This window comes from Hemiscyllium ocellatum, chromosome 46 (genome assembly GCF_020745735.1).
Source record: "Hemiscyllium ocellatum isolate sHemOce1 chromosome 46, sHemOce1.pat.X.cur, whole genome shotgun sequence".
In the NCBI taxonomy this organism is placed as follows: Eukaryota; Metazoa; Chordata; class Chondrichthyes; order Orectolobiformes; family Hemiscylliidae; genus Hemiscyllium; species Hemiscyllium ocellatum.
In genome coordinates, this window is record NC_083446.1 from 22,554,643 (window position 1) to 22,582,216 (window position 27,574).

The 27,574-nt window shown below is 46.1% G+C and overlaps 12 non-coding genes across 12 annotated transcripts; all 12 read right to left on the reverse strand.

Moving 5' to 3' along the window:
• Nucleotides 1-1,538: 1,538 nt before the first annotated feature.
• trnas-aga (transfer RNA serine (anticodon AGA)) lies at nucleotides 1,539-1,620 on the reverse strand. The gene has a single exon. It is a non-coding gene; the product is annotated as a tRNA-Ser (tRNA).
• A 1,390-nt stretch (nucleotides 1,621-3,010) lies between these two features.
• Nucleotides 3,011-3,083, reverse strand: trnar-ucg (transfer RNA arginine (anticodon UCG)). Its single transcript has one exon. It is a non-coding gene; the product is annotated as a tRNA-Arg (tRNA).
• A 2,080-nt stretch (nucleotides 3,084-5,163) lies between these two features.
• Nucleotides 5,164-5,245, reverse strand: trnas-aga (transfer RNA serine (anticodon AGA)). Its single transcript has one exon. It is a non-coding gene; the product is annotated as a tRNA-Ser (tRNA).
• A 1,390-nt stretch (nucleotides 5,246-6,635) lies between these two features.
• On the reverse strand, nucleotides 6,636-6,708 carry trnar-ucg (transfer RNA arginine (anticodon UCG)). The gene has a single exon. It is a non-coding gene; the product is annotated as a tRNA-Arg (tRNA).
• Nucleotides 6,709-8,788: 2,080 nt separating this feature from the next.
• Nucleotides 8,789-8,870, reverse strand: trnas-aga (transfer RNA serine (anticodon AGA)). Its single transcript has one exon. It is a non-coding gene; the product is annotated as a tRNA-Ser (tRNA).
• A 2,933-nt stretch (nucleotides 8,871-11,803) lies between these two features.
• Nucleotides 11,804-11,885, reverse strand: trnas-aga (transfer RNA serine (anticodon AGA)). Its single transcript has one exon. It is a non-coding gene; the product is annotated as a tRNA-Ser (tRNA).
• Nucleotides 11,886-13,275: 1,390 nt separating this feature from the next.
• trnar-ucg (transfer RNA arginine (anticodon UCG)) lies at nucleotides 13,276-13,348 on the reverse strand. The gene has a single exon. It is a non-coding gene; the product is annotated as a tRNA-Arg (tRNA).
• Nucleotides 13,349-15,428: 2,080 nt separating this feature from the next.
• trnas-aga (transfer RNA serine (anticodon AGA)) lies at nucleotides 15,429-15,510 on the reverse strand. The gene has a single exon. It is a non-coding gene; the product is annotated as a tRNA-Ser (tRNA).
• A 1,390-nt stretch (nucleotides 15,511-16,900) lies between these two features.
• trnar-ucg (transfer RNA arginine (anticodon UCG)) lies at nucleotides 16,901-16,973 on the reverse strand. The gene has a single exon. It is a non-coding gene; the product is annotated as a tRNA-Arg (tRNA).
• Nucleotides 16,974-19,053: 2,080 nt separating this feature from the next.
• Nucleotides 19,054-19,135, reverse strand: trnas-aga (transfer RNA serine (anticodon AGA)). Its single transcript has one exon. It is a non-coding gene; the product is annotated as a tRNA-Ser (tRNA).
• A 1,390-nt stretch (nucleotides 19,136-20,525) lies between these two features.
• On the reverse strand, nucleotides 20,526-20,598 carry trnar-ucg (transfer RNA arginine (anticodon UCG)). The gene has a single exon. It is a non-coding gene; the product is annotated as a tRNA-Arg (tRNA).
• A 2,080-nt stretch (nucleotides 20,599-22,678) lies between these two features.
• On the reverse strand, nucleotides 22,679-22,760 carry trnas-aga (transfer RNA serine (anticodon AGA)). The gene has a single exon. It is a non-coding gene; the product is annotated as a tRNA-Ser (tRNA).
• Between the last annotated feature and the right edge of the window lie 4,814 nt (nucleotides 22,761-27,574).

The window sequence follows — 27,574 nt, forward strand, 5'->3', positions numbered from 1 at the left end:
CTCTTCCTTGTGAACCTCGATCTCTTCTCAGTCTAGACGCAATTGTCTCTATATCTTCCTCGCCAACATTTTCATTTTCTGTAGCAAATACTGTCGAACACTGTTTACGTAGTGCTTCCCCTATCTCCTCTGACTCCACACACAACTTCCCACTATTATCCTTGACTGTCCCAAAGCTAACTCTCGTCATTCTTTTATTCCTGACATACCTATGGAAAGCCTTAGGTTAACCAATGGAAAGCCTTAGCTTAACGCTGATCATATCCGCCAACAACTTCTCATGTCTCCTCCTGACTCTTCTCAGCTCTCTTTTTAGGTCTTTTCTGACATCGTTGTAACCCTCGAGCGCTCCAACTGAGTTTTCACGTTTTGTCCTAACAGAAGACTTCTTGTTCTTCTTGACCAGGGATTCCTCTTCCTTAGTAAACCACGGCTCACGCGTTCTATATCTTCCTCACTGTCTGACAGGTACATACTTATCTAGGACACACAGGAGCTTTTCCTTGAATAAGCTCCACATTTTTAATGTGCTCAGCCCCTGCTGTTTCCTACACCATTCTACGCTTCCTAAATCCTACCTCATTGCATCGTAATAAGCTCCTCATTGCAAAGTGCTCACCTACTTCCAAATCTAAAACCTGGCCAGGCTCGTTACCCACTATTAAATCTAAAGTGGCTTCGTCCCTTGAAGGCCTGTCTACATACTGTGTCAGGAAGCCCTCCTGCCCACACTGGACAAAATGTGACCCATCTATAGTAGTCGTACTGCAGTGATCCCAGTCAATATTTGGATATTGTCTTGAGTGTTCCAGAGTTTTTCATTGTCCCAGAATCCAGATGAAGTTTGTATTCCTCACGTACGGGAGCGAGAATTCTTTCAATGTCTCAGATGAGTTCCTGTCCCGAGAACATCAGAGTCAATGTCCCGTCCTCTACTCGGTCCGAGATTTCACACTTCTTCATTCTCCTCTGATTCCATTTCCCAAAGAGTTTCTCAAGATTTCCAAAGCTGGATCCTAGATTATATGGTTTGCTTCCTAAACATATTTCCAACTGCCAATTGACAATATTTTCACAGTATCTCTTCACAACTCTCTGGCTTGCACCATGTCCAGGCATGAGAAGTCCCGTTTGGTGGAGAGATTCCCGAGGCTGGTGAGTTTCACTTTGGAACAAAGGCGGTTAAGTGGCAATTTCCTGCGATTGTTTGTAATGATGGGAGAGGGAGCGGTGGGGAACGAGCACTTTGACGTGCAGGAAGAAGTGTTGCCACTGATCAGAGTCAGTGAACAGAGGACTGGGATTAAAGGAATCAAAGGAAAAGCAGCAATTCCGCTCAGGACGTTCAATAACAACTGCTGAAACCCGACGTGACGAGCAGGGTATCTGGAAAGAGAAACAGGGATAACGTTTTAGATGTGGAACATTTCTGATGAAGAACTCGAGTTTCCCAAGTCTCATCAAATGACCGGCCTGGTTTTCAAAGCAGGTTTCCTGAACTTTGACCGAAAATTGCTCCAATAGGAAGGCATTCAGAACGTAGTCAGCAGGATTCGAACCTGCGTGGGGAAACCCCAATGGATTTCTAATCCATCGCCTTAACCACTCGGCCATGACTACAGACGAGTCCTGTCACCTCACTGAAAGCTGTCGCTGACGTGATGGGCTCAAGGCTTCCATCTCCTTTCATACCTTTGCTGTCATTTGGAAGCTGCTGGACACCAATGTAAAAGAACAAAAGCACAAAGTTCGGAAAAGATATTTACAGCCAAACTTAGTCAAAATTATTTTTTGAAAGGAAAATCGCACTTGGCAATTTGCTAGATCTCTTTGAGAACATGACCAACAGAGCTTATCAAGGGCGCTATTGATCTGAGTGTTCTTGGACGAGAAACAATCAAACGTTGTGACATATTCTGGCGAACGAAATGGTCTTTCCTCATGGTTACAATGAAAGAGATGGTTCCCAATAAAAGACAGGGATTAAGTCGTATCTAGATATATTTCAATGTGATAAGATTCTTTTTCCGTCCCCAATTACCCCAGAGATGGATGGGGTGAGTTAATTTTCTTCACTCTTCAGCTCCTCAGCATGGAGGAACAGACATGAAACCGCTAGAGATGGAGTTGTTGAGTTGGGAACCAGCGACACTGAAGAAACTAAGTAAAAGTGAGGACTGCAGATGCTGGAAACCAGATTTTAGATCAGAGTGATGCTGGAAAAGCACAGTCGGTAAGGCAGCATCCGAGGAGCAGCAAAGTCGACGTTTCTGTTGCCAGGCTTGATGTGTTCCGCAAACTATTTTCGTTTTTGGCTCAGATTTCCAGCAACTGCAGCTGTTTGTTTTATGTTAACCTTCATAATGTTTTGGACAAAACCAATGACCTGTTTGCATCGGAAAATCCGCAGAAGTACTGGTACACCAATATGTTTGCTGAACAAGACAACCGTTCCGTGAGCGGGAATAGGATCCGGGCCACGGTGCTTAGAGTAACGAAACCTCACAAGTAAATAACAAGACAAGGCGATAGGTACTATCGTATTTGGTCGAAATAAAAGCCCCTTTCTGAACATTTTCGTTGCAGATTATTTTCAACTTGTCTTCGAAGATTTACAAAGTGGGAAAAGGCCATTCTGCCCATTGTGCATTGCGGCTAATCAGAGAACCATCTATTCAAGTCGCAGTTTCCAACTTTGGCTCAAAGTCTTGTGTATTCTAATGTTTCCAGGGCAAGTGTCAATGAGGTTATCCTGTGTTCTTAAATGGCACAATAATGGGACAGAAGTATGACATTTTCACAACGAATTGTAACTCTTTTGAGGAGCTCATGCTCATTTCCACCCACAGAGGGAGACACCCGAGACTGACAGAAGTGTCCGTTGTGGTGAGGTGAAATTTGAAATGGACAATAGAACAAACACAAGTTCTAACTGCAGAAGCGCCATCCCGACCAGGACTTCATTGGGGAGCGTCAACACGGACCACGGTTAAAGTGAGACGTTCCCCCACGAGCCAGGTAGGACTCGAACCTACAATCTTCTGATCCGAAGTCAGACGCGTTATCCATTACGCCACTGGCCCAAATGTAACGTCACACGCTGGCAGCATGTCGATATGTAATGTGATTGATTATCACGGAATCAGAATTAAAAAGGTGAGCAAGCAGCGAAGATAATCGCCAACACAGCTTCACTTGGAAGCTTCCAATTTCTGAAGCAGTGCCTTTCACTGGCAAAGGAGAAACATTTGTCCTCAGCTGCCTGCTTCAGGGTCGGCTCCTCCTCTGCTGGAAGTTTCCATCGTTTTATTCACAGTCACGACGCGATTTCATGATTCACTGCAGTGAAAAAGTGTCATGGTGTCGTCCAAGCAAGACCCTGCAGAAACTCAGCGAGAGATCTCGGGTCATTTCGAGCTCAGGGTGTGGAATAAGACGAGATGCGTGACAGCTGTTATTGACGCCGCCACTTCACTGCCAATTAGCGGCTCAAAACGAGCCGTTGTGAGCATCAGCTTGATTTGTACCTTCCTGCAGTGCATTTGCTAAACAACATCAGATAGATCCCATCCGGCGCAGGGATTTTTTCACACTCTATTTTCACACTCTGCAGTATTTCTAATAACTCTTCCTTGTGAACCTCGATCTCTTCTCAGTCTAGACGCAATTGTCTCTATATCTTCCTCGCCAACATTTTCATTTTCTGTAGCAAATACTGTCGAACACTGTTTACGTAGTGCTTCCCCTATCTCCTCTGACTCCACACACAACTTCCCACTATTATCCTTGACTGTCCCAAAGCTAACTCTCGTCATTCTTTTATTCCTGACATACCTATGGAAAGCCTTAGGTTAACCAATGGAAAGCCTTAGCTTAACGCTGATCATATCCGCCAACAACTTCTCATGTCTCCTCCTGACTCTTCTCAGCTCTCTTTTTAGGTCTTTTCTGACATCGTTGTAACCCTCGAGCGCTCCAACTGAGTTTTCACGTTTTGTCCTAACAGAAGACTTCTTGTTCTTCTTGACCAGGGATTCCTCTTCCTTAGTAAACCACGGCTCACGCGTTCTATATCTTCCTCACTGTCTGACAGGTACATACTTATCTAGGACACACAGGAGCTTTTCCTTGAATAAGCTCCACATTTTTAATGTGCTCAGCCCCTGCTGTTTCCTACACCATTCTACGCTTCCTAAATCCTACCTCATTGCATCGTAATAAGCTCCTCATTGCAAAGTGCTCACCTACTTCCAAATCTAAAACCTGGCCAGGCTCGTTACCCACTATTAAATCTAAAGTGGCTTCGTCCCTTGAAGGCCTGTCTACATACTGTGTCAGGAAGCCCTCCTGCCCACACTGGACAAAATGTGACCCATCTATAGTAGTCGTACTGCAGTGATCCCAGTCAATATTTGGATATTGTCTTGAGTGTTCCAGAGTTTTTCATTGTCCCAGAATCCAGATGAAGTTTGTATTCCTCACGTACGGGAGCGAGAATTCTTTCAATGTCTCAGATGAGTTCCTGTCCCGAGAACATCAGAGTCAATGTCCCGTCCTCTACTCGGTCCGAGATTTCACACTTCTTCATTCTCCTCTGATTCCATTTCCCAAAGAGTTTCTCAAGATTTCCAAAGCTGGATCCTAGATTATATGGTTTGCTTCCTAAACATATTTCCAACTGCCAATTGACAATATTTTCACAGTATCTCTTCACAACTCTCTGGCTTGCACCATGTCCAGGCATGAGAAGTCCCGTTTGGTGGAGAGATTCCCGAGGCTGGTGAGTTTCACTTTGGAACAAAGGCGGTTAAGTGGCAATTTCCTGCGATTGTTTGTAATGATGGGAGAGGGAGCGGTGGGGAACGAGCACTTTGACGTGCAGGAAGAAGTGTTGCCACTGATCAGAGTCAGTGAACAGAGGACTGGGATTAAAGGAATCAAAGGAAAAGCAGCAATTCCGCTCAGGACGTTCAATAACAACTGCTGAAACCCGACGTGACGAGCAGGGTATCTGGAAAGAGAAACAGGGATAACGTTTTAGATGTGGAACATTTCTGATGAAGAACTCGAGTTTCCCAAGTCTCATCAAATGACCGGCCTGGTTTTCAAAGCAGGTTTCCTGAACTTTGACCGAAAATTGCTCCAATAGGAAGGCATTCAGAACGTAGTCAGCAGGATTCGAACCTGCGTGGGGAAACCCCAATGGATTTCTAATCCATCGCCTTAACCACTCGGCCATGACTACAGACGAGTCCTGTCACCTCACTGAAAGCTGTCGCTGACGTGATGGGCTCAAGGCTTCCATCTCCTTTCATACCTTTGCTGTCATTTGGAAGCTGCTGGACACCAATGTAAAAGAACAAAAGCACAAAGTTCGGAAAAGATATTTACAGCCAAACTTAGTCAAAATTATTTTTTGAAAGGAAAATCGCACTTGGCAATTTGCTAGATCTCTTTGAGAACATGACCAACAGAGCTTATCAAGGGCGCTATTGATCTGAGTGTTCTTGGACGAGAAACAATCAAACGTTGTGACATATTCTGGCGAACGAAATGGTCTTTCCTCATGGTTACAATGAAAGAGATGGTTCCCAATAAAAGACAGGGATTAAGTCGTATCTAGATATATTTCAATGTGATAAGATTCTTTTTCCGTCCCCAATTACCCCAGAGATGGATGGGGTGAGTTAATTTTCTTCACTCTTCAGCTCCTCAGCATGGAGGAACAGACATGAAACCGCTAGAGATGGAGTTGTTGAGTTGGGAACCAGCGACACTGAAGAAACTAAGTAAAAGTGAGGACTGCAGATGCTGGAAACCAGATTTTAGATCAGAGTGATGCTGGAAAAGCACAGTCGGTAAGGCAGCATCCGAGGAGCAGCAAAGTCGACGTTTCTGTTGCCAGGCTTGATGTGTTCCGCAAACTATTTTCGTTTTTGGCTCAGATTTCCAGCAACTGCAGCTGTTTGTTTTATGTTAACCTTCATAATGTTTTGGACAAAACCAATGACCTGTTTGCATCGGAAAATCCGCAGAAGTACTGGTACACCAATATGTTTGCTGAACAAGACAACCGTTCCGTGAGCGGGAATAGGATCCGGGCCACGGTGCTTAGAGTAACGAAACCTCACAAGTAAATAACAAGACAAGGCGATAGGTACTATCGTATTTGGTCGAAATAAAAGCCCCTTTCTGAACATTTTCGTTGCAGATTATTTTCAACTTGTCTTCGAAGATTTACAAAGTGGGAAAAGGCCATTCTGCCCATTGTGCATTGCGGCTAATCAGAGAACCATCTATTCAAGTCGCAGTTTCCAACTTTGGCTCAAAGTCTTGTGTATTCTAATGTTTCCAGGGCAAGTGTCAATGAGGTTATCCTGTGTTCTTAAATGGCACAATAATGGGACAGAAGTATGACATTTTCACAACGAATTGTAACTCTTTTGAGGAGCTCATGCTCATTTCCACCCACAGAGGGAGACACCCGAGACTGACAGAAGTGTCCGTTGTGGTGAGGTGAAATTTGAAATGGACAATAGAACAAACACAAGTTCTAACTGCAGAAGCGCCATCCCGACAAGGACTTCATTGGGGAGCGTCAACACGGACCACGGTTAAAGTGAGACGTTCCCCCACGAGCCAGGTAGGACTCGAACCTACAATCTTCTGATCCGAAGTCAGACGCGTTATCCATTACGCCACTGGCCCAAATGTAACGTCACACGCTGGCAGCATGTCGATATGTAATGTGATTGATTATCACGGAATCAGAATTAAAAAGGTGAGCAAGCAGCGAAGATAATCGCCAACACAGCTTCACTTGGAAGCTTCCAATTTCTGAAGCAGTGTCTTTCACTGGCAAAGGAGAAACATTTGTCCTCAGCTGCCTGCTTCAGGGTCGGCTCCTCCTCTGCTGGAAGTTTCCATCGTTTTATTCACAGTCACGACGCGATTTCATGATTCACTGCAGTGAAAAAGTGTCATGGTGTCGTCCAAGCAAGACCCTGCAGAAACTCAGCGAGAGATCTCGGGTCATTTCGAGCTCAGGGTGTGGAATAAGACGAGATGCGTGACAGCTGTTATTGACGCCGCCACTTCACTGCCAATTAGCGGCTCAAAACGAGCCGTTGTGAGCATCAGCTTGATTTGTACCTTCCTGCAGTGCATTTGCTAAACAACATCAGATAGATCCCATCCGGCGCAGGGATTTTTTCACACTCTATTTTCACACTCTGCAGTATTTCTAATAACTCTTCCTTGTGAACCTCGATCTCTTCTCAGTCTAGACGCAATTGTCTCTATATCTTCCTCGCCAACATTTTCATTTTCTGTAGCAAATACTGTCGAACACTGTTTACGTAGTGCTTCCCCTATCTCCTCTGACTCCACACACAACTTCCCACTATTATCCTTGACTGTCCCAAAGCTAACTCTCGTCATTCTTTTATTCCTGACATACCTATGGAAAGCCTTAGGTTAACCAATGGAAAGCCTTAGCTTAACGCTGATCATATCCGCCAACAACTTCTCATGTCTCCTCCTGACTCTTCTCAGCTCTCTTTTTAGGTCTTTTCTGACATCGTTGTAACCCTCGAGCGCTCCAACTGAGTTTTCACGTTTTGTCCTAACAGAAGACTTCTTGTTCTTCTTGACCAGGGATTCCTCTTCCTTAGTAAACCACGGCTCACGCGTTCTATATCTTCCTCACTGTCTGACAGGTACATACTTATCTAGGACACACAGGAGCTTTTCCTTGAATAAGCTCCACATTTTTAATGTGCTCAGCCCCTGCTGTTTCCTACACCATTCTACGCTTCCTAAATCCTACCTCATTGCATCGTAATAAGCTCCTCATTGCAAAGTGCTCACCTACTTCCAAATCTAAAACCTGGCCAGGCTCGTTACCCACTATTAAATCTAAAGTGGCTTCGTCCCTTGAAGGCCTGTCTACATACTGTGTCAGGAAGCCCTCCTGCCCACACTGGACAAAATGTGACCCATCTATAGTAGTCGTACTGCAGTGATCCCAGTCAAAATTTGGATATTGTCTTGAGTGTTCCAGAGTTTTTCATTGTCCCAGAATCCAGATGAAGTTTGTATTCCTCACGTACGGGAGCGAGAATTCTTTCAATGTCTCAGATGAGTTCCTGTCCCGAGAACATCAGAGTCAATGTCCCGTCCTCTACTCGGTCCGAGATTTCACACTTCTTCATTCTCCTCTGATTCCATTTCCCAAAGAGTTTCTCAAGATTTCCAAAGCTGGATCCTAGATTATATGGTTTGCTTCCTAAACATATTTCCAACTGCCAATTGACAATATTTTCACAGTATCTCTTCACAACTCTCTGGCTTGCACCATGTCCAGGCATGAGAAGTCCCGTTTGGTGGAGAGATTCCCGAGGCTGGTGAGTTTCACTTTGGAACAAAGGCGGTTAAGTGGCAATTTCCTGCGATTGTTTGTAATGATGGGAGAGGGAGCGGTGGGGAACGAGCACTTTGACGTGCAGGAAGAAGTGTTGCCACTGATCAGAGTCAGTGAACAGAGGACTGGGATTAAAGGAATCAAAGGAAAAGCAGCAATTCCGCTCAGGACGTTCAATAACAACTGCTGAAACCCGACGTGACGAGCAGGGTATCTGGAAAGAGAAACAGGGATAACGTTTTAGATGTGGAACATTTCTGATGAAGAACTCGAGTTTCCCAAGTCTCATCAAATGACCGGCCTGGTTTTCAAAGCAGGTTTCCTGAACTTTGACCGAAAATTGCTCCAATAGGAAGGCATTCAGAACGTAGTCAGCAGGATTCGAACCTGCGTGGGGAAACCCCAATGGATTTCTAATCCATCGCCTTAACCACTCGGCCATGACTACAGACGAGTCCTGTCACCTCACTGAAAGCTGTCGCTGACGTGATGGGCTCAAGGCTTCCATCTCCTTTCATACCTTTGCTGTCATTTGGAAGCTGCTGGACACCAATGTAAAAGAACAAAAGCACAAAGTTCGGAAAAGATATTTACAGCCAAACTTAGTCAAAATTATTTTTTGAAAGGAAAATCGCACTTGGCAATTTGCTAGATCTCTTTGAGAACATGACCAACAGAGCTTATCAAGGGCGCTATTGATCTGAGTGTTCTTGGACGAGAAACAATCAAACGTTGTGACATATTCTGGCGAACGAAATGGTCTTTCCTCATGGTTACAATGAAAGAGATGGTTCCCAATAAAAGACAGGGATTAAGTCGTATCTAGATATATTTCAATGTGATAAGATTCTTTTTCCGTCCCCAATTACCCCAGAGATGGATGGGGTGAGTTAATTTTCTTCACTCTTCAGCTCCTCAGCATGGAGGAACAGACATGAAACCGCTAGAGATGGAGTTGTTGAGTTGGGAACCAGCGACACTGAAGAAACTAAGTAAAAGTGAGGACTGCAGATGCTGGAAACCAGATTTTAGATCAGAGTGATGCTGGAAAAGCACAGTCGGTAAGGCAGCATCCGAGGAGCAGCAAAGTCGACGTTTCTGTTGCCAGGCTTGATGTGTTCCGCAAACTATTTTCGTTTTTGGCTCAGATTTCCAGCAACTGCAGCTGTTTGTTTTATGTTAACCTTCATAATGTTTTGGACAAAACCAATGACCTGTTTGCATCGGAAAATCCGCAGAAGTACTGGTACACCAATATGTTTGCTGAACAAGACAACCGTTCCGTGAGCGGGAATAGGATCCGGGCCACGGTGCTTAGAGTAACGAAACCTCACAAGTAAATAACAAGACAAGGCGATAGGTACTATCGTATTTGGTCGAAATAAAAGCCCCTTTCTGAACATTTTCGTTGCAGATTATTTTCAACTTGTCTTCGAAGATTTACAAAGTGGGAAAAGGCCATTCTGCCCATTGTGCATTGCGGCTAATCAGAGAACCATCTATTCAAGTCGCAGTTTCCAACTTTGGCTCAAAGTCTTGTGAAGTTTCCATGATTCACTGCAGTGAAAAAGTGTCATGGTGTCGTCCAAGCAAGACCCTGCAGAAACTCAGCGAGAGATCTCGGGTCATTTCGAGCTCAGGGTGTGGAATAAGACGAGATGCGTGACAGCTGTTATTGACGCCGCCACTTCACTGCCAATTAGCGGCTCAAAACGAGCCGTTGTGAGCATCAGCTTGATTTGTACCTTCCTGCAGTGCATTTGCTAAACAACATCAGATAGATCCCATCCGGCGCAGGGATTTTTTCACACTCTATTTTCACACTCTGCAGTATTTCTAATAACTCTTCCTTGTGAACCTCGATCTCTTCTCAGTCTAGACGCAATTGTCTCTATATCTTCCTCGCCAACATTTTCATTTTCTGTAGCAAATACTGTCGAACACTGTTTACGTAGTGCTTCCCCTATCTCCTCTGACTCCACACACAACTTCCCACTATTATCCTTGACTGTCCCAAAGCTAACTCTCGTCATTCTTTTATTCCTGACATACCTATGGAAAGCCTTAGGTTAACCAATGGAAAGCCTTAGCTTAACGCTGATCATATCCGCCAACAACTTCTCATGTCTCCTCCTGACTCTTCTCAGCTCTCTTTTTAGGTCTTTTCTGACATCGTTGTAACCCTCGAGCGCTCCAACTGAGTTTTCACGTTTTGTCCTAACAGAAGACTTCTTGTTCTTCTTGACCAGGGATTCCTCTTCCTTAGTAAACCACGGCTCACGCGTTCTATATCTTCCTCACTGTCTGACAGGTACATACTTATCTAGGACACACAGGAGCTTTTCCTTGAATAAGCTCCACATTTTTAATGTGCTCAGCCCCTGCTGTTTCCTACACCATTCTACGCTTCCTAAATCCTACCTCATTGCATCGTAATAAGCTCCTCATTGCAAAGTGCTCACCTACTTCCAAATCTAAAACCTGGCCAGGCTCGTTACCCACTATTAAATCTAAAGTGGCTTCGTCCCTTGAAGGCCTGTCTACATACTGTGTCAGGAAGCCCTCCTGCCCACACTGGACAAAATGTGACCCATCTATAGTAGTCGTACTGCAGTGATCCCAGTCAATATTTGGATATTGTCTTGAGTGTTCCAGAGTTTTTCATTGTCCCAGAATCCAGATGAAGTTTGTATTCCTCACGTACGGGAGCGAGAATTCTTTCAATGTCTCAGATGAGTTCCTGTCCCGAGAACATCAGAGTCAATGTCCCGTCCTCTACTCGGTCCGAGATTTCACACTTCTTCATTCTCCTCTGATTCCATTTCCCAAAGAGTTTCTCAAGATTTCCAAAGCTGGATCCTAGATTATATGGTTTGCTTCCTAAACATATTTCCAACTGCCAATTGACAATATTTTCACAGTATCTCTTCACAACTCTCTGGCTTGCACCATGTCCAGGCATGAGAAGTCCCGTTTGGTGGAGAGATTCCCGAGGCTGGTGAGTTTCACTTTGGAACAAAGGCGGTTAAGTGGCAATTTCCTGCGATTGTTTGTAATGATGGGAGAGGGAGCGGTGGGGAACGAGCACTTTGACGTGCAGGAAGAAGTGTTGCCACTGATCAGAGTCAGTGAACAGAGGACTGGGATTAAAGGAATCAAAGGAAAAGCAGCAATTCCGCTCAGGACGTTCAATAACAACTGCTGAAACCCGACGTGACGAGCAGGGTATCTGGAAAGAGAAACAGGGATAACGTTTTAGATGTGGAACATTTCTGATGAAGAACTCGAGTTTCCCAAGTCTCATCAAATGACCGGCCTGGTTTTCAAAGCAGGTTTCCTGAACTTTGACCGAAAATTGCTCCAATAGGAAGGCATTCAGAACGTAGTCAGCAGGATTCGAACCTGCGTGGGGAAACCCCAATGGATTTCTAATCCATCGCCTTAACCACTCGGCCATGACTACAGACGAGTCCCGTCACCTCACTGAAAGCTGTCGCTGACGTGATGGGCTCAAGGCTTCCATCTCCTTTCATACCTTTGCTGTCATTTGGAAGCTGCTGGACACCAATGTAAAAGAACAAAAGCACAAAGTTCGGAAAAGATATTTACAGCCAAACTTAGTCAAAATTATTTTTTGAAAGGAAAATCGCACTTGGCAATTTGCTAGATCTCTTTGAGAACATGACCAACAGAGCTTATCAAGGGCGCTATTGATCTGAGTGTTCTTGGACGAGAAACAATCAAACGTTGTGACATATTCTGGCGAACGAAATGGTCTTTCCTCATGGTTACAATGAAAGAGATGGTTCCCAATAAAAGACAGGGATTAAGTCGTATCTAGATATATTTCAATGTGATAAGATTCTTTTTCCGTCCCCAATTACCCCAGAGATGGATGGGGTGAGTTAATTTTCTTCACTCTTCAGCTCCTCAGCATGGAGGAACAGACATGAAACCGCTAGAGATGGAGTTGTTGAGTTGGGAACCAGCGACACTGAAGAAACTAAGTAAAAGTGAGGACTGCAGATGCTGGAAACCAGATTTTAGATCAGAGTGATGCTGGAAAAGCACAGTCGGTAAGGCAGCATCCGAGGAGCAGCAAAGTCGACGTTTCTGTTGCCAGGCTTGATGTGTTCCGCAAACTATTTTCGTTTTTGGCTCAGATTTCCAGCAACTGCAGCTGTTTGTTTTATGTTAACCTTCATAATGTTTTGGACAAAACCAATGACCTGTTTGCATCGGAAAATCCGCAGAAGTACTGGTACACCAATATGTTTGCTGAACAAGACAACCGTTCCGTGAGCGGGAATAGGATCCGGGCCACGGTGCTTAGAGTAACGAAACCTCACAAGTAAATAACAAGACAAGGCGATAGGTACTATCGTATTTGGTCGAAATAAAAGCCCCTTTCTGAACATTTTCGTTGCAGATTATTTTCAACTTGTCTTCGAAGATTTACAAAGTGGGAAAAGGCCATTCTGCCCATTGTGCATTGCGGCTAATCAGAGAACCATCTATTCAAGTCGCAGTTTCCAACTTTGGCTCAAAGTCTTGTGTATTCTAATGTTTCCAGGGCAAGTGTCAATGAGGTTATCCTGTGTTCTTAAATGGCACAATAATGGGACAGAAGTATGACATTTTCACAACGAATTGTAACTCTTTTGAGGAGCTCATGCTCATTTCCACCCACAGAGGGAGACACCCGAGACTGACAGAAGTGTCCGTTGTGGTGAGGTGAAATTTGAAATGGACAATAGAACAAACACAAGTTCTAACTGCAGAAGCGCCATCCCGACAAGGACTTCATTGGGGAGCGTCAACACGGACCACGGTTAAAGTGAGACGTTCCCCCACGAGCCAGGTAGGACTCGAACCTACAATCTTCTGATCCGAAGTCAGACGCGTTATCCATTACGCCACTGGCCCAAATGTAACGTCACACGCTGGCAGCATGTCGATATGTAATGTGATTGATTATCACGGAATCAGAATTAAAAAGGTGAGCAAGCAGCGAAGATAATCGCCAACACAGCTTCACTTGGAAGCTTCCAATTTCTGAAGCAGTGCCTTTCACTGGCAAAGGAGAAACATTTGTCCTCAGCTGCCTGCTTCAGGGTCGGCTCCTCCTCTGCTGGAAGTTTCCATCGTTTTATTCACAGTCACGACGCGATTTCATGATTCACTGCAGTGAAAAAGTGTCATGGTGTCGTCCAAGCAAGACCCTGCAGAAACTCAGCGAGAGATCTCGGGTCATTTCGAGCTCAGGGTGTGGAATAAGACGAGATGCGTGACAGCTGTTATTGACGCCGCCACTTCACTGCCAATTAGCGGCTCAAAACGAGCCGTTGTGAGCATCAGCTTGATTTGTACCTTCCTGCAGTGCATTTGCTAAACAACATCAGATAGATCCCATCCGGCGCAGGGATTTTTTCACACTCTATTTTCACACTCTGCAGTATTTCTAATAACTCTTCCTTGTGAACCTCGATCTCTTCTCAGTCTAGACGCAATTGTCTCTATATCTTCCTCGCCAACATTTTCATTTTCTGTAGCAAATACTGTCGAACACTGTTTACGTAGTGCTTCCCCTATCTCCTCTGACTCCACACACAACTTCCCACTATTATCCTTGACTGTCCCAAAGCTAACTCTCGTCATTCTTTTATTCCTGACATACCTATGGAAAGCCTTAGGTTAACCAATGGAAAGCCTTAGCTTAACGCTGATCATATCCGCCAACAACTTCTCATGTCTCCTCCTGACTCTTCTCAGCTCTCTTTTTAGGTCTTTTCTGACATCGTTGTAACCCTCGAGCGCTCCAACTGAGTTTTCACGTTTTGTCCTAACAGAAGACTTCTTGTTCTTCTTGACCAGGGATTCCTCTTCCTTAGTAAACCACGGCTCACGCGTTCTATATCTTCCTCACTGTCTGACAGGTACATACTTATCTAGGACACACAGGAGCTTTTCCTTGAATAAGCTCCACATTTTTAATGTGCTCAGCCCCTGCTGTTTCCTACACCATTCTACGCTTCCTAAATCCTACCTCATTGCATCGTAATAAGCTCCTCATTGCAAAGTGCTCACCTACTTCCAAATCTAAAACCTGGCCAGGCTCGTTACCCACTATTAAATCTAAAGTGGCTTCGTCCCTTGAAGGCCTGTCTACATACTGTGTCAGGAAGCCCTCCTGCCCACACTGGACAAAATGTGACCCATCTATAGTAGTCGTACTGCAGTGATCCCAGTCAATATTTGGATATTGTCTTGAGTGTTCCAGAGTTTTTCATTGTCCCAGAATCCAGATGAAGTTTGTATTCCTCACGTACGGGAGCGAGAATTCTTTCAATGTCTCAGATGAGTTCCTGTCCCGAGAACATCAGAGTCAATGTCCCGTCCTCTACTCGGTCCGAGATTTCACACTTCTTCATTCTCCTCTGATTCCATTTCCCAAAGAGTTTCTCAAGATTTCCAAAGCTGGATCCTAGATTATATGGTTTGCTTCCTAAACATATTTCCAACTGCCAATTGACAATATTTTCACAGTATCTCTTCACAACTCTCTGGCTTGCACCATGTCCAGGCATGAGAAGTCCCGTTTGGTGGAGAGATTCCCGAGGCTGGTGAGTTTCACTTTGGAACAAAGGCGGTTAAGTGGCAATTTCCTGCGATTGTTTGTAATGATGGGAGAGGGAGCGGTGGGGAACGAGCACTTTGACGTGCAGGAAGAAGTGTTGCCACTGATCAGAGTCAGTGAACAGAGGACTGGGATTAAAGGAATCAAAGGAAAAGCAGCAATTCCGCTCAGGACGTTCAATAACAACTGCTGAAACCCGACGTGACGAGCAGGGTATCTGGAAAGAGAAACAGGGATAACGTTTTAGATGTGGAACATTTCTGATGAAGAACTCGAGTTTCCCAAGTCTCATCAAATGACCGGCCTGGTTTTCAAAGCAGGTTTCCTGAACTTTGACCGAAAATTGCTCCAATAGGAAGGCATTCAGAACGTAGTCAGCAGGATTCGAACCTGCGTGGGGAAACCCCAATGGATTTCTAATCCATCGCCTTAACCACTCGGCCATGACGACAGACGAGTCCCGTCACCTCACTGAAAGCTGTCGCTGACGTGATGGGCTCAAGGCTTCCATCTCCTTTCATACCTTTGCTGTCATTTGGAAGCTGCTGGACACCAATGTAAAAGAACAAAAGCACAAAGTTCGGAAAAGATATTTACAGCCAAACTTAGTCAAAATTATTTTTTGAAAGGAAAATCGCACTTGGCAATTTGCTAGATCTCTTTGAGAACATGACCAACAGAGCTTATCAAGGGCGCTATTGATCTGAGTGTTCTTGGACGAGAAACAATCAAACGTTGTGACATATTCTGGCGAACGAAATGGTCTTTCCTCATGGTTACAATGAAAGAGATGGTTCCCAATAAAAGACAGGGATTAAGTCGTATCTAGATATATTTCAATGTGATAAGATTCTTTTTCCGTCCCCAATTACCCCAGAGATGGATGGGGTGAGTTAATTTTCTTCACTCTTCAGCTCCTCAGCATGGAGGAACAGACATGAAACCGCTAGAGATGGAGTTGTTGAGTTGGGAACCAGCGACACTGAAGAAACTAAGTAAAAGTGAGGACTGCAGATGCTGGAAACCAGATTTTAGATCAGAGTGATGCTGGAAAAGCACAGTCGGTAAGGCAGCATCCGAGGAGCAGCAAAGTCGACGTTTCTGTTGCCAGGCTTGATGTGTTCCGCAAACTATTTTCGTTTTTGGCTCAGATTTCCAGCAACTGCAGCTGTTTGTTTTATGTTAACCTTCATAATGTTTTGGACAAAACCAATGACCTGTTTGCATCGGAAAATCCGCAGAAGTACTGGTACACCAATATGTTTGCTGAACAAGACAACCGTTCCGTGAGCGGGAATAGGATCCGGGCCACGGTGCTTAGAGTAACGAAACCTCACAAGTAAATAACAAGACAAGGCGATAGGTACTATCGTATTTGGTCGAAATAAAAGCCCCTTTCTGAACATTTTCGTTGCAGATTATTTTCAACTTGTCTTCGAAGATTTACAAAGTGGGAAAAGGCCATTCTGCCCATTGTGCATTGCGGCTAATCAGAGAACCATCTATTCAAGTCGCAGTTTCCAACTTTGGCTCAAAGTCTTGTGTATTCTAATGTTTCCAGGGCAAGTGTCAATGAGGTTATCCTGTGTTCTTAAATGGCACAATAATGGGGCAGAAGTATGACATTTTCACAACGAATTGTAACTCTTTTGAGGAGCTCATGCTCATTTCCACCCACAGAGGGAGACACCCGAGACTGACAGAAGTGTCCGTTGTGGTGAGGTGAAATTTGAAATGGACAATAGAACAAACACAAGTTCTAACTGCAGAAGCGCCATCCCGACAAGGACTTCATTGGGGAGCGTCAACACGGACCACGGTTAAAGTGAGACGTTCCCCCACGAGCCAGGTAGGACTCGAACTTACAATCTTCTGATCCGAAGTCAGACGCGTTATCCATTACGCCACTGGCCCAAATGTAACGCCACACGCTGGCAGCATGTCGATATGTAATGTGATTGATTATCACGGAATCAGAATTAAAAAGGTGAGCAAGCAGCGAAGATAATCGCCAACACAGCTTCACTTGGAAGCTTCCAATTTCTGAAGCAGTGCCTTTCACTGGCAAAGGAGAAACATTTGTCCTCAGCTGCCTGCTTCAGGGTCGGCTCCTCCTCTGCTGGAAGTTTCCATCGTTTTATTCACAGTCACGACGCGATTTCATGATTCACTGCAGTGAAAAAGTGTCATGGTGTCGTCCAAGCAAGACCCTGCAGAAACTCAGCGAGAGATCTCGGGTCATTTCGAGCTCAGGGTGTGGAATAAGACGAGATGCGTGACAGCTGTTATTGACGCCGCCACTTCACTGCCAATTAGCGGCTCAAAACGAGCCGTTGTGAGCATCAGCTTGATTTGTACCTTCCTGCAGTGCATTTGCTAAACAACATCAGATAGATCCCATCCGGCGCAGGGATTTTTTCACACTCTATTTTCACACTCTGCAGTATTTCTAATAACTCTTCCTTGTGAACCTCGATCTCTTCTCAGTCTAGACGCAATTGTCTCTATATCTTCCTCGCCAACATTTTCATTTTCTGTAGCAAATACTGTCGAACACTGTTTACGTAGTGCTTCCCCTATCTCCTCTGACTCCACACACAACTTCCCACTATTATCCTTGACTGTCCCAAAGCTAACTCTCGTCATTCTTTTATTCCTGACATACCTATGGAAAGCCTTAGGTTAACCAATGGAAAGCCTTAGCTTAACGCTGATCATATCGGCCAACAACTTCTCATGTCTCCTCCTGACTCTTCTCAGCTCTCTTTTTAGGTCTTTTCTGACATCGTTGTAACCCTCGAGCGCTCCAACTGAGTTTTCACGTTTTGTCCTAACAGAAGACTTCTTGTTCTTCTTGACCAGGGATTCCTCTTCCTTAGTAAACCACGGCTCACGCGTTCTATATCTTCCTCACTGTCTGACAGGTACATACTTATCTAGGACACACAGGAGCTTTTCCTTGAATAAGCTCCACATTTTTAATGTGCTCAGCCCCTGCTGTTTCCTACACCATTCTACGCTTCCTAAATCCTACCTCATTGCATCGTAATAAGCTCCTCATTGCAAAGTGCTCACCTACTTCCAAATCTAAAACCTGGCCAGGCTCGTTACCCACTATTAAATCTAAAGTGGCTTCGTCCCTTGAAGGCCTGTCTACATATTGTGTCAGGAAGCCCTCCTGCCCACACTGGACAAAATGTGACCCATCTATAGTAGTCGTACTGCAGTGATCCCAGTCAATATTTGGATATTGTCTTGAGTGTTCCAGAGTTTTTCATTGTCCCAGAATCCAGATGAAGTTTGTATTCCTCACGTACGGGAGCGAGAATTCTTTCAATGTCTCAGATGAGTTCCTGTCCCGAGAACATCAGAGTCAATGTCCCGTCCTCTACTCGGTCCGAGATTTCACACTTCTTCATTCTCCTCTGATTCCATTTCCCAAAGAGTTTCTCAAGATTTCCAAAGCTGGATCCTAGATTATATGGTTTGCTTCCTAAACATATTTCCAACTGCCAATTGACAATATTTTCACAGTATCTCTTCACAACTCTCTGGCTTGCACCATGTCCAGGCATGAGAAGTCCCGTTTGGTGGAGAGATTCCCGAGGCTGGTGAGTTTCACTTTGGAACAAAGGCGGTTAAGTGGCAATTTCCTGCGATTGTTTGTAATGATGGGAGAGGGAGCGGTGGGGAACGAGCACTTTGACGTGCAGGAAGAAGTGTTGCCACTGATCAGAGTCAGTGAACAGAGGACTGGGATTAAAGGAATCAAAGGAAAAGCAGCAATTCCGCTCAGGACGTTCAATAACAACTGCTGAAACCCGACGTGACGAGCAGGGTATCTGGAAAGAGAAACATGGATAACGTTTTAGATGTGGAACATTTCTGATGAAGAACTCGAGTTTCCCAAGTCTCATCAAATGACCGGCCTGGTTTTCAAAGCAGGTTTCCTGAACTTTGACCGAAAATTGCTCCAAAAGGAAGGCATTCAGAACGTAGTCAGCAGAATTCGAACCTGCGTGGGGAAACCCCAATGGATTTCTAACCCATCGCCTTAACCACTCGGCCATGACTACAGACGAGTCCCGTCACCTCACTGAAAGCTGTCGCAGACGTGATGGGCTCAAGGCTTCCATCTCCTTTCATCCCTTTGCTGTCATTTGGAAGCTGCTGGACACCAATGTAAAAGAACAAAAGCACAAAGTTCGGAAAAGATATTTACAGCCAAACTTAGTCAAAATTATTTTTTGAAAGGAAAATCGGCCTTGGCAATTTGCTAGATCTCTTTGAGAACATGACCAACAGAGCTTATCAAGGGCGCTATTGATCTGAGTGTTCTTGGACGAGAACCAATCAAACGTTGTGACATATTCTGGCGAACGAAATGGTCTTTCCTCATGGTTACAATGAAAGAGATGGTTCCCAATAAAAGACAGGGATTAAGTCGTATCTAGATATATTTCAATGTGATAAGATTCTTTTTCCGTCCCCAATTACCCCAGAGATGGATGGGGTGAGTTAATTTTCTTCACTCTTCAGCTCCTCAGCATGGAGGAACAGACATGAAACCGCTAGAGATGGAGTTGTTGAGTTGGGAACCAGCGACACTGAAGAAACTAAGTAAAAGTGAGGACTGCAGATGCTGGAAACCAGATTTTAGATCAGAGTGATGCTGGAAAAGCACAGTCGGTAAGGCAGCATCCGAGGAGCAGCAAAGTCGACGTTTCTGTTGCCAGGCTTGATGTGTTCCGCAAACTATTTTCGTTTTTGGCTCAGATTTCCAGCAACTGCAGCTGTTTGTTTTATGTTAACCTTCATAATGTTTTGGACAAAACAAATGACCTGTTTGCATCGGAAAATCCGCAGAAGTACTGGTACACCAATATGTTTGCTGAACAAGACAACCGTTCCGTGAGCGGGAATAGGATCCGGGCCACGGTGCTTAGAGTAACGAAACCTCACAAGTAAATAACAAGACAAGGCGATAGGTACTATCGTATTTGGTCGAAATAAAAGCCCCTTTCTGAACATTTTCGTTGCAGATTATTTTCAACTTGTCTTCGAAGATTTACAAAGTGGGAAAAGGCCATTCTGCCCATTGTGCATTGCGGCTAATCAGAGAACCATCTATTCAAGTCGCAGTTTCCAACTTTGGCTCAAAGTCTTGTGTATTCTAATGTTTCCAGGGCAAGTGTCAATGAGGTTATCCTGTGTTCTTAAATGGCACAATAATGGGACAGAAGTATGACATTTTCACAACGAATTGTAACTCTTTTGAGGAGCTCATGCTCATTTCCACCCACAGAGGGAGACACCCGAGACTGACAGAAGTGTCCGTTGTGGTGAGGTGAAATTTGAAATGGACAATAGAACAAACACAAGTTCTAACTGCAGAAGCGCCATCCCGACCAGGACTTCATTGGGGAGCGTCAACACGGACCACGGTTAAAGTGAGACGTTCCCCCACGAGCCAGGTAGGACTCGAACCTACAATCTTCTGATCCGAAGTCAGACGCGTTATCCATTACGCCACTGGCCCAAATGTAACGTCACACGCTGGCAGCATGTCGATATGTAATGTGATTGATTATCACGGAATCAGAATTAAAAAGGTGAGCAAGCAGCGAAGATAATCGCCAACACAGCTTCACTTGGAAGCTTCCAATTTCTGAAGCAGTGCCTTTCACTGGCAAAGGAGAAACATTTGTCCTCAGCTGCCTGCTTCAGGGTCGGCTCCTCCTCTGCTGGAAGTTTCCATCGTTTTATTCACAGTCACGACGCGATTTCATGATTCACTGCAGTGAAAAAGTGTCATGGTGTCGTCCAAGCAAGACCCTGCAGAAACTCAGCGAGAGATCTCGGGTCATTTCGAGCTCAGGGTGTGGAATAAGACGAGATGCGTGACAGCTGTTATTGACGCCGCCACTTCACTGCCAATTAGCGGCTCAAAACGAGCCGTTGTGAGCATCAGCTTGATTTGTACCTTCCTGCAGTGCATTTGCTAAACAACATCAGATAGATCCCATCCGGCGCAGGGATTTTTTCACACTCTATTTTCACACTCTGCAGTATTTCTAATAACTCTTCCTTGTGAACCTCGATCTCTTCTCAGTCTAGACGCAATTGTCTCTATATCTTCCTCGCCAACATTTTCATTTTCTGTAGCAAATACTGTCGAACACTGTTTACGTAGTGCTTCCCCTATCTCCTCTGACTCCACACACAACTTCCCACTATTATCCTTGACTGTCCCAAAGCTAACTCTCGTCATTCTTTTATTCCTGACATACCTATGGAAAGCCTTAGGTTAACCAATGGAAAGCCTTAGCTTAACGCTGATCATATCGGCCAACAACTTCTCATGTCTCCTCCTGACTCTTCTCAGCTCTCTTTTTAGGTCTTTTCTGACATCGTTGTAACCCTCGAGCGCTCCAACTGAGTTTTCACGTTTTGTCCTAACAGAAGACTTCTTGTTCTTCTTGACCAGGGATTCCTCTTCCTTAGTAAACCACGGCTCACGCGTTCTATATCTTCCTCACTGTCTGACAGGTACATACTTATCTAGGACACACAGGAGCTTTTCCTTGAATAAGCTCCACATTTTTAATGTGCTCAGCCCCTGCTGTTTCCTACACCATTCTACGCTTCCTAAATCCTACCTCATTGCATCGTAATAAGCTCCTCATTGCAAAGTGCTCACCTACTTCCAAATCTAAAACCTGGCCAGGCTCGTTACCCACTATTAAATCTAAAGTGGCTTCGTCCCTTGAAGGCCTGTCTACATATTGTGTCAGGAAGCCCTCCTGCCCACACTGGACAAAATGTGACCCATCTATAGTAGTCGTACTGCAGTGATCCCAGTCAATATTTGGATATTGTCTTGAGTGTTCCAGAGTTTTTCATTGTCCCAGAATCCAGATGAAGTTTGTATTCCTCACGTACGGGAGCGAGAATTCTTTCAATGTCTCAGATGAGTTCCTGTCCCGAGAACATCAGAGTCAATGTCCCGTCCTCTGCTCGGTCCGAGATTTCACACTTCTTCATTCTCCTCTGATTCCATTTCCCAAAGAGTTTCTCAAGATTTCCAAAGCTGGATCCTAGATTATATGGTTTGCTTCCTAAACATATTTCCAACTGCCAATTGACAATATTTTCACAGTATCTCTTCACAACTCTCTGGCTTGCACCATGTCCAGGCATGAGAAGTCCCGTTTGGTGGAGAGATTCCCGAGGCTGGTGAGTTTCACTTTGGAACAAAGGCGGTTAAGTGGCAATTTCCTGCGATTGTTTGTAATGATGGGAGAGGGAGCGGTGGGGAACGAGCACTTTGACGTGCAGGAAGAAGTGTTGCCACTGATCAGAGTCAGTGAACAGAGGACTGGGATTAAAGGAATCAAAGGAAAAGCAGCAATTCCGCTCAGGACGTTCAATAACAACTGCTGAAACCCGACGTGACGAGCAGGGTATCTGGAAAGAGAAACAGGGATAACGTATTAGATGTGGAACATTTCTGATGAAGAACTCGAGTTTCCCAAGTCTCATCAAATGACCGGCCTGGTTTTCAAAGCAGGTTTCCTGAACTTTGACCGAAAATTGCTCCAATAGGAAGGCATTCATAACGCAGTCAGCAGGATTCGAACCTGCGTGGGGGAACCCCAATGGATTTCTAACCCATCGCCTTAACCACTCGGCCATGACTACAGACGAGTCCCGTCACCTCACTGAAAGCTGTCGCTGACGTGATGTGCTCAAGGCTTCCATCTCCTTTCATACCTTTGCTGTCATTTGGAAGCTGCTGGACACCAATGTAAAAGAACAAAAGCACAAAGTTCGGAACAGATATTTACAGCCAAACTTAGTCAAAATTATTTTTTGAAAGGAAAATCGCACTTGGCAATTTGCTAGATCTCTTTGAGAACATGACCAACAGAGCTTATCAAGGGCGCTATTGATCTGAGTGTTCTTGGACGAGAAACAATCAAACGTTGTGACATATTCTGGCGAACGAAATGGTCTTTCCTCATGGTTACAATGAAAGAGATGGTTCCCAATAAAAGACAGGGATTAAGTCGTATCTAGATATATTTCAATGTGATAAGATTCTTTTTCCGTCCCCAATTACCCCAGAGATGGATGGGGTGAGTTAATTTTCTTCACTCTTCAGCTCCTCAGCATGGAGGAACAGACATGAAACCGCTAGAGATGGAGTTGTTGAGTTGGGAACCAGCGACACTGAAGAAACTAAGTAAAAGTGAGGACTGCAGATGCTGGAAACCAGATTTTAGATCAGAGTGATGCTGGAAAAGCACAGTCGGTAAGGCAGCATCCGAGGAGCAGCAAAGTCGACGTTTCTGTTGCCAGGCTTGATGTGTTCCGCAAACTATTTTCGTTTTTGGCTCAGATTTCTCCCTGAACCCCTTACAGTCACTCCATCACTGTCTCCCTCACACTCACTCCATCAACCATCCCCCTGACCCTCTCACACTCAATCCATCAGCATCACGCTACACTCTCACACTCGTTCCAACACTGTCACACTAAACCCCTCACACGCACTTGATATCCGTCATCCTGACCACCTCACACTCGCTCCAACTCTTTTCCCCTGATCCCCTCCCACTCACTCCATGACCATCATTCTGAACCCCTCACACTCACTTGATCTCCGTCATCCTGACTACCTCACACTTGCTCCATCACATCACACTGAACCTCTCTCAATCGTTCCATCACCATCATCCTGATCCCCTCACTCTCACTTCATCACTGTCACCCTGGCCCCGTCACACTCAGTCCAGCACTGCCACCCTGAACCTCTCAGAATCACTCCATCACCGAAACAGTAAAACTCTCACATTCACTCAATCTCCATCATCCTGACACTCTCAGAATTCCTCAATCACCATTACACTGAACCCCTCACTCTCACTCCACCTCCGTCAACCAGAATCCCTCAAACTCACTCCATCTCCGTACCGTGACCCCCTCACACTCACTCCATGAATCACGCCCTGAACCCCTCACACTCACTCCATTACCGTCACCCTGAACCCCTCACACTCCACCTCCGTCAACCTGAATCCCTCAAACTCACTCCATCTCCATTACCCTGACGCCCTCACACTCACTCCATCACCGTCACCCTGACTCCCTCACACTCACTCCATCACCGTCACCCTGAGCCCCTTACACTCACACCATCACTGTCATGCTGGCCCGCTCACACTCACTCCATTACCCATGCCCTGACACACTCACACTCATTCAATCACCGTCACCCTGACTCCCTCACACTCACTTCATCACCATCATCCTGACCCCTTCACACTGACTCCATCACTGTCACAGTGAACCACTTCCATTCACCCCATCTCCGTCATCCTGACACCCACTTAATCCCTCCATAACCGTTACACTGAACCCCTCACACTCACTCCATCACCCTGAACACTTCACACTCACGAAATCACCGTCATCCTGAACCCCTCACACTCACTCCATCACTGTCTCCCTGACCCCTTCACACTCACTCCATCACCGTCACTCTGAACCCCTCACACACTCCATCTCCATCACACTGACAACCTCACATTCGTTCCATCACCGTCACCCTGACTCCCTCACACTCACTCCATCACTGTCAGCCTGACCTCCTCACACCCACTCCATCACCTTCACCCTGGCCCACTCACACTCACTCCAGCTCCATGACACTGAACCCCTGACACTCACTCCATCACCGTTTCACTGAAATGCTCACAGTCACTCCATCATGTCATCCTGACCACCTCACACTCACTCCAGCACCGTCACCCTGAACCCCTCACACGCATTCCATCACTGTCTCCATGAAACCCTCACACTCACTCCATAACCGTCACCCTGAACCCCTCACACTCACTCCACCTCCGTCAACCTGAGTCCCTCAAACTCACTCCATCACCGTCACCCTGATTCCCTCACACTCACTCAATCACCGTCATGCTGACTCCGTCATACTCACTCCATCACCATCACCCTGACACCCTCACACTCACTCCATCACCGTCACCCTCACTCCCTCACAGTCACTTCATCACCGTCATCCTGACCCCCTCACACTCACTCCATCACTGTCACCCTGACTCCCTCACACTCACTTCTTCACAGTCACCCTGACGTTCTCACACTCACTCCATCTTCATCTACCTAAACCCCTCACATTCACTCCATCTCCGTCCCCCTGACCCCCTCACACTCAATCAATCACCGTCACCCGGAACCCCTCACACTCGCTTCATCTTCATCACCATGAAGCCATCACACTCACTCCATCACCATCACCATGAACCCCTCACACTCACTCCACCTCCATCAACCTGAACCCCTCAAACTCACTCCATCTCCGTCACCCTGAACCCCTCACACTCGCTCCATTTTCGTCACTATGAGCCCATCACACTCACTCCATCACCATCACCATGAACCGTTCACACTAACTCCACCTCCATCAACCTGATCACCCCAGACTCACTCCATCTCCGTCACCCTGACCCCCTCACACTGCCTCCATCAACCACGCCCTGACCCCCTCACACTCACTCCATCACTGTCACGCTGAACCCCTCACACTCACTGCATTACTGTCACCCTGACACCCACACACTCACACAATCTCCGTCACACTGAACCACAAACATTCATTCCATCAGTGTCTCGCTGACCCTCTCACACTCACTCCATCACTGTCTCCCTGACTCACTCCATCACCGTCATCCTGAACCTCTCACACTCTCTCCATCACCGTCACCCTAACCATCTCACACTCATTCCATCACCGTCACCCTGACTCCCTCACAGTCACTCCATCATCGTCACTCTGACTCCCTCACACTCACACCATCACCGTCAACCTGACTCCCTCACACTCACTCCGTCACCATCACCCTGAACCCCTCACACTCGTTCCATCACTTTCACTCCAACCCTCTAACACTCACTCCGTCACTGTCACCCTGACTTGGGCCATCTCCATCACCCTGACCCTCTCAAACTCACTCCATCACCATCACCTTGACCCCCTCACATTCACTCCATCACCGTCACACAGACCCCCTTACACTCATCCATTACTGTCACCTGGAACCCATCACACTCACTCCATCACCGTCACCCTGAGCACCTCACACTCACTCCATCACTGTCACCCTTAACCCCTCACACTCACTCCACCTTCTTCACCCTGACCCCCTCACACTCACTCCATCAACCTCGCCCTTAACCACTCACACTCACTCCATTACCGTCACCCTGAACCCCTCACACTCACTCCACTTCCATCAACCTGAATTCCTCAAACCCACTCCATCTCCATCACCCTGACGCCCACACACTCACTCCATCACCGTCACCCTCACTCCCTCGCACTCACTCCATCAACGTCACCCTGACTCCCTCACTCTCACTTAATCACAGTCTCCCTGACCATCTCTCACTCACTCCATCACCCTGATCCTGACCCCCTCACACTAACTCCATCACCGTCATCCTGACCCACTCACACTCACTCAATCACAGTCTCGCTGAACCACTCTCACTCACTCCATCACCCTCATCCTGACCCCCTCACACTAGCTCCATCACCATTACGCTGATCCCCTCACACTTGCTCCATCACCTTCTCGCTCCCCCTCTCGCACTCACTCTGTCACAGTCTCCCTCTATCACTCTAACACTCACGCCATCACCATCATACTGCCCCGCTCACACTCACTCCATCACCGTCACCCTGACACCCTCACACTCACTCCATCACCGTCACGGTGACCCCTTCACACCCACTCCATCACCGTCACCCTGGCCCACTCAAAATCACTCCATCGACGTTGTTCTGGCCCCCTCATTCTCGCTCCATCACCATCACACTGACCCCCTCACACTCACACCATCACTGTCACCCTGACCACCTCACACTCACTCCATCACCGTCACGCTGACCCCCTCACACTTGTTCCATCACCTTCTCTCTGACACTCTCGCACTCACTCCATCACCGTCACCCTGGCCCCCTCACACTCACTCCATCACTGTCACTATGACCCGCTACTCACTCCACCTCCATCACCCTGAACCAATCACACTCACTCCATCACCATCACACTGAACCGCTCACATTCACTCCATCGCCGTCACCCTGACCCCCTCACACTCGCTCCACCTCAATCACCCTGACCTCCTCACATTCGTTCCATCACCATCACTCTGACCCTTTCACACTCACTCCATCACGGTCTCCCTGACTCACTCCATCACCGTCATCCTCAATCCCTCACACTCACTCCATCACTGTCTCACTGACCTCCTCACACTCGATCCATCACCTTCACTCTGAGCCCATCACACACTACATCTCCATCACACTGACAACCTCACATTCGCTCCAACACCGTCACCCTGACTCCCTCACAGTCACTCCATCATCGTCACCCTGACTCCCTCACACTCGCACCATCACCGTCACCCTGATTCCCTCACAC